The 7,130-nt window shown below is 40.9% G+C and overlaps 1 pseudogene; it reads left to right on the plus strand.

Annotated features, from left to right (window-relative positions):
- Positions 1-1,752: 1,752 nt before the first annotated feature.
- LOC135365312 (protein SPO16 homolog) lies at positions 1,753-2,742 on the plus strand (annotated as a pseudogene).
- Positions 2,743-7,130: the final 4,388 nt, after the last annotated feature.

A 7,130-nucleotide genomic window follows, 5' to 3' on the forward strand; every position in this document is an offset into this window, starting at 1 on the left:
GCACAAACCAGAATAGGCCAGTCAAGAGAACATAATTCTTTAGGAATGGGGATCTGTTTTCAAAACCAAACATGTGAAATCATTATGATGAAAATCAGCTATTGGAGGATGGGATAATTCCAGGATTAATTTTCACTGGTAATAATTCATCAAGCCCAATGTCCCTAAGTCCTAAGACTTCCCTCACTCAGCCACTAATTACCTGGAAGGAGATGTCAGTAGATGATACACGGTCTAGTAATGCAGTTTCCCACCAAAATCTACTTGCACGCCATTTGTGGACAGATGGAATTTAGTTTAACACCCCTCGAGGGCTAGAGATAGTGTAGGCTCTCAAAGAGCAGATGCTGTAAGATCCTAACCTACCATAGACTCAATAAATCAGGGGCTGGGATATTCAAATGGAAAGACCTGTCACTCCTCCCCCAAACCCCAATCAACAATGTAAATATCGATTTGTCCCCTTTTGGTGTAGGTTTGGGGCAATGCTGCTGAATTGCTCTTTAGTAGACAGTAGAAAGTGGAACCTCTCCAAATCTCAAGCTTAGAAATTTCTCTTCCCATACAAATTGCTGAGACAGAGGAATATATTCTTTGTCATCCAGACCACCTGGCAGTTTGACATGATTTGTATTATATTCATTTTTGAGGATAACAGATTTCAGGTTATTTTTAGGTCTTTAGCAGGAAGACAACCTTTTCTTATATTAATATAGTAAAATATTACAGATCCTGGTAGCTTTATGAATTCTATTAGCCAGAGCATACAATGGGGGGTCCAACCTAGTTGGATGGAGTGTGTGGTGAGAAGCTGGAAGGTTTCACTGAGGAACAAATAGACACTTCAAAGAGGAGTTGGGACAATGGTGATTGGCGGTAAGAGCAGTTCAAGGAGAGGCAACACTTGGTGGAAGGCCCTCAAGCTCTGGAAAGCTTGACATTTGAGGGACTAAATAAAAGATGGCATAGCTAATGAAGAGAATAGTGCAAAGTGAAGCTAGAGAGAAAAATAGGAGATTGATCACACCAGGTGTTGGGAACCATCTTCTTTTTTTAGAAGTTCTCTCTCTCTCTTTCCCATTCATTCATTCACTTTTTGGAGCCAGCCACTGTTCGGAGTGCTTGATATATTTTAACTTATTTATCCCCCCCAACCATCTAGATGCTATTATTTCCCCCATTTTACAGATAAGGAAATAGATCAGAAGGATTAGGGGCGCCTGGGTGGCTCAGTTGGTTAAGCGACTGCCTTCAGCTCAGGTCATGATCCTGGAGTCCCGGGATCAAGTCCCGCATCGGGCTCCCTGCTTGGCAGGGAGTCTGCTTCTCCCTCTGACCCTCCTCCCTCTCATGCTCTCTGTCGCTCATTCTCTCTCTCTCTCAAATAAATAAATAAAATCTTAAAAAAAAAAAAAAAGAAGGATTAAATAACCTGTTCAAAGTTCCATATCTACTGAGCGGTTAGAGCCGGATTCTGATCTTGAACTCCACTTCCGCCCAAGAACAATGGGATGCAGTAAAAGATTTTAAGTAGAAGAGAAACATCGTCCATTCTGTGTGTAAGAGATGGCTCTACCCAGAATGTGGAGAAGGAATCTGCTAAGAGCGGGTAGATCCATCAGGGGTCTATTGTAATATTTTCAACGAGAAACAATGGTACCTTGAAGTATGGCAGTGGCTAAGGAGATGAGATTAACTGAGGGATGTTTAGGATTCACACCTGACAAGACCTTGTGACTGGAGGTGCCAAGGATGGCACACAATATTGGTAAGAGCAAGTAAGTGGATGGTGGTGCCATTTACTGAAGAAGGTGCACTGACAAAGGAAGGTACTTGAAGGGAAGGATGGTTGTATCCACTTATTACATGTTGAGTTTGGAATAAGCATTTGAATGGATCGGCATGGAGCAGACAGCTAAAGTCTGGGCTGGATACATGAACTTGGGATTTATCCTCCTATCGATAGTATAGATGTTATCTAAAGCCATTAAAAGAGAGACAATTGCTGGAAGAGAGTGTAGACTGAGAAGAGAAGGCTGAGGGCTCAAGAATGAAATTGAAAACAAAAGCTAACCTATTTATACCTTTGATGAATCCACAGCGTTGCCTTATTGTGCTGGAATACAGTTTCTGAATTATGAATTAGTGACTGCAGACGGCAGGAACCAGGCTTGTAATTAGAATATTAGTTTAAATCTTGGCTCTGTGGCATCTTAAAGAAAATCAGCACCAGACGTGCTTGCTGTGGTCATGCACCAAATGCCTCAGAAGCTAGTCTTCTCTGGGATGCTTCTCGTCATCCCAGAATAGGGATTCATGTGGGGTCTACTCTGGAGTGGCCCTGGATGAGAAAGGCAGATCATCACATATGAAAACTTCATATCACAAAGGACCAAATGGGCATCCACCATTATTATTAGCTCATGTCTTAAGAGTAACAAAGTTGCAACTGCCCTAGAAAATCGAAGCCACAAGATTCGGTATTCAGATTCAGTGGAAAATGGATCAATTGTATTTTCTCTTTCTGATTCCTGGGTAGTAACTTAACGGATACTCCCAGTACACAACACAGTAAATGCTATTAATCTTATGTGCATTAGGGCTAAGACTGCCTCCAAACCATACACAGATAGCATCTGCTATAGAATGATAACAACTGTGGCTTACATCATTGAGCAAAGTCCTGTTAGGAAAACGCTTCAGAAGTTAAAACTGAGCAGTGATTCATTTAACCCAAATTAGAGTATCAATTACAAAAGTTCTTTTGGAAGAATGTTAAAATAATTAGGCCAGTTAAATTATAATGTTCAAATATATATTTACTTTAAAGATTTTTTTAAATTTAAAATAATAAAATGTATGTGATTAAAAATGAAAAAATCTATATCTATAAAATCTATATCTATATATAGATAATATATATCTATAATATATAATAATATATCTATAATATATATAAAATACATAACATATATATATATTTGTTTCTGTTATTTGTTTGCTTTGTCTTATAGTAAAAGCTGCCTCTTCTCTGGCACATGGGAAATTTGGTATGCCAGGAAACAGTGTCTTGACTGTATTCCTTTAGGTTTGTGGTGTTGAATACACACATATTAAGGGATAGGAGGTTTGGGAACAGATAAGAACAGATGGGGATATGGTCTTGCACATTAACTAGTGTTGTTCTATGTGGGCACTAGGCAGATACACAAGGAATACTTTCAGATTGGACAAATAAGAACAGTTTACTGTGTTTACAAATTACATTCGCCGTCATTCATTAATTCTTTTAGTGAAAATCTACCATGTTATAGACCTCGTCTTGTGAGCTTTACCAGTAGGCTCGAATATGATGTATGTAGAACACACCTAAATAGAAATAAATCTTAGATAATATGTTTAAACATATACCCACCTGTATTGTTAAATGACAAAGAGAAACAATTAGCAGAAATGTGGTACAAATACTTTTTAAAAAGGTCAGTATCGGGGTGCCTGGGTGGCTCAGTCAGTTAAGTGTCTGCCTTCGGTTCAGGTCATGATCTCAGGGTCCTGGGATCGAGCCCTGAGTCAGGTTCCCTGCTCAGCGGGAAGTCTGCTTCTCCCTATCCCTCTGCCTCTCCCTGGCTTGTGCTCTCTCTCTCAAATAAATAAATAAAATCTTAAAAAAAGAAAAAGGTCAGTATCTACTGAAGTGGGACATATGCATCTGCTATGATGTATCTGTTATGTTGGATCGTGTCAGGGAGCAAGAACTCCTGTCTCATTCAAGGTCCTAACTACATTGAGAATATAAAATCAACAAAAGACAGATTAACAGGAGAAAATCAAATTTAATAGACATGTGTATGGGAAATCCACATAGACATGGAAATTCCAAAGATAGTCAGGCAAAATGAGGTAAATATGTCATTCTGAACTAAGGAGAAGTGGGTAGGAGGGTCTGGGATTTTGGAGGAGAGGAATGCACTTCACAGGATGATAAGAGCAGGTGTTTGGTAATTAGATGTATGCCCTACCCTACAGATGTGTCACTCAGATAAAATTAATCTGTTAATAACCCTGATTCTGGGCCAGGGGGGGGGGGGGGGGAAGATGGCAGAGGAGTAGGGGACCTTATTCCAATTGGTCCCTGGAATTGAGCTGGATATCTACCAGACCACTCTGAACATCCACGAAATCAGCCTGAGATGTAAGAAGATAGATCTGGATCTCTACAAACAGAATATCGCAGGCAGTTGGTTTCGAGGTATGAAGCAGGGAGCCATGATTCCATGGGCAGATATCGGAGGATAAACGGAAGGGGGAGGGAGCCAGCCATGGGGATGCTACACTGCTGGTGAGCGATAGCCTCCCGTGCTGGGGACGGGGCACAGACTCGCAGACTGATAGCAGTGGGGAAAGGACTTTAGGGCAGCCCACTGGAGGGAAACCAGAATGGTGGGGCTGTGCCTGCAAATTGGGGGTGGCTTGTTGTTTTAGAAGCACAAAGGGTAGAGGTGAACCTTGACCTGGAGGCGAAGACTGGGGGCACTGCGGAGGGTGCACAACCCAGGACACTGCAGTTTATACCAGCACAGACAGAAATGAAGATAGTGTGGCCTGGAGAGCTCACTGAAGAGCAGACTGCAATCTCTCTGCTCTGAAGCAGAGGGTTGGAAACAGTTTCTTCTGCTCTGACTCTCAGAAGAGACGTGGAAAGCTGCCAGGGAAAGCCGCCAGAGAACAAAATCCCCCCAAAACCAGTTTTCACTGAGCCCATCCCCCACCACAAGGGGCAGGGCAACTCTGCCCAAACAGGGTTGCCGAGTAACAGTGTGGCAGGCCCATCCCCCAGAAGACAGGCTGGGAGAACAAGAGGCAAGCAACCCTAAGGTCCCTATAAAACAGGTGCATCTTGCTTGGGTTGTGGTCAATAATTTGGACTCTATACATTCCCTCAACCACCCATCAACAGAATGACTAGGAGGAGGAACCCCCAAAAGAGGAAGACGCAGAGACTGATTTATGCCACAGATTTACAAGTGGATTCAGATATAACCAAGATGTCAGAGATGGAATTCAGGCTAGCAGTTGTGAAGAAAACAGCTAGAAAGGAGAAATCAATTAATGGCAACATAGAGTCTCTAAGGGCAGAAATGAATGCTGAATTGGCAGAACTTAAAAATACTATCAATGAGATTCAATCTAATCTAGATAATCTTAACAGCTAGGGTAAGCGAGGCAGAAGAACGAGTTGGTGACCTAGAAGACCATTTAATAGACAAAAAGGGAAAAGAGGAGGCCAGGGAAAAACAACTCAGAATCCATGAAAATAGAATCAGAGAAATAAGTGACACCATGAAACGTTCCAATATCAGAATTATTGGGATCCCTAGCGGGTGGAGAGTGTGGACTAGAAGATATATTTGAGCAAATTGTAGCTGAGAACTTCCCTAATCTGGGGAATGAAACAAATATTCATGTCCTAGAGGCAGAGAGGACCCCTCCCAAGATCAAGGAAAACAGGCCAACACCCCAGCATGTAATAGTAAAACTCGTAAATCTTAGAACCAAGGAAACCATCTTAAGGGCAGTTAGTGGGAAGAGATTCCTTACGTACAGAGGGAGGAACATCAGAATAATGTCAGACCTATCCACAGAGACCTGGCAAGCCAGAAAGGCCTGGCAAAACATATTCAGGGTACTAAATGAGAAGAACTTGCAGCCAAGAATACTTGTTCTGGCAAAGCTGTCATTTAGAATGGATGGAGAGATGCAGAGCTTCCAAGACCAGCAGAAACTGAAAGAATATGTGACCACTAAGCCGGCCCTGCAAGAAATATTAAGGGGGGGAGGTGTTCTATAAAAGGAGAAAGACCCCAAGAGTGATACAACAGAAATTTATGGAGACAATCTATAGAAATAAGGACTTCACAGGCAACATGACAATATAATCATATCTTTCAATAATCACTCTCAGTGTGAACAAACTAAATGCTCCCATAAAATGGCACAGGGTTGCAGATTGGATAAAAAGGACCCATCCATAGGCTGTCTACAAGAGACTCATTTTGAACCTAAAGATACATCCAGATTGAGAGTGAAGGGATGGAGATCCATCTTCCATGCCAACAGACCTCAAAAGAAAGCTGGGGTAGCAATTCTTATATCAGAAAATTAGATTTTAAACTAAAGATTGTTGTTAGAGACACAAAAGGACACTATATCATTCTTAAAGGGTCTATCCAACAAGAAGATCTAACAAAAGCAGCCATCTACTTAAGCCAAATGTTAACCAAAATAAAGAATCATATTGATAACAATACGTTAATTGTAGGAGACCTCAATACTCCACTCTCAGCAATAGACAGATCATCTAAGCAGAAAATCAACAAAGAAACAAGAATGATACACTGGACCAGATGGACCTCATAGATATATACAGAACATTCCACCCAAAGGAATACTCATTCTTCTTGAGTGCACATGGAACTTTCCCCAGAACAGACCACATACTGGGTCACAAATCAGGTCTCAATCGATACCAAAAGATTGAGATGATTCCCTGCATATTCTCAGACCATATGCTTTAAAACTGGAACTCAATCACAAGAAAAATTTGGCAGTAATTCAAACACTTGGAAGCTAAAGACCACTCTGCTCAAGAATGTTTGGGTCAACCAGGAAATCAAAGAAGAACTTAAACAATTCATGGAAACCAATGAAAATGAAAACACATCGGTCCAAAACCTATGGGATACTGCAAAGGCAGTCCTAAGGGGGAAATACATAGCCATCCAAGCCACACTCAAAAAAATAGAAAAATCCCAAATTCACCATCTAACTCTACACCTTAAAGAACTAGAGAAAAAGCAACAAATGATGCTTAAGCCACGCATTAGAAGAGAAATAATTAAGATTAGAGCAGAGATCAATGAATTAGAAACCAGAAACACAGTAGATCTGATCAATGAAACTAGAAGCTGGTTCTTTGAAAGAATTAATAAGATCGATAAACCACTGGCCAGACTTATCCAAAAGAAAAGAGAAAGGACCCAAATTAATAAAATTATGAATGAAAGGGGAGAGGTCACGACTAACACCAAGGAAATAGAAACAATTATTATAAATTATTCAACAACTATATG

This window comes from Mirounga angustirostris, unplaced genomic scaffold (assembly GCF_029215605.1).
Source record: "Mirounga angustirostris isolate CCGP_5_RB_7025 unplaced genomic scaffold, mMirAng1.0.hap1 SCAF_7, whole genome shotgun sequence".
NCBI classification, from domain to species: Eukaryota; Metazoa; Chordata; class Mammalia; order Carnivora; family Phocidae; genus Mirounga; species Mirounga angustirostris.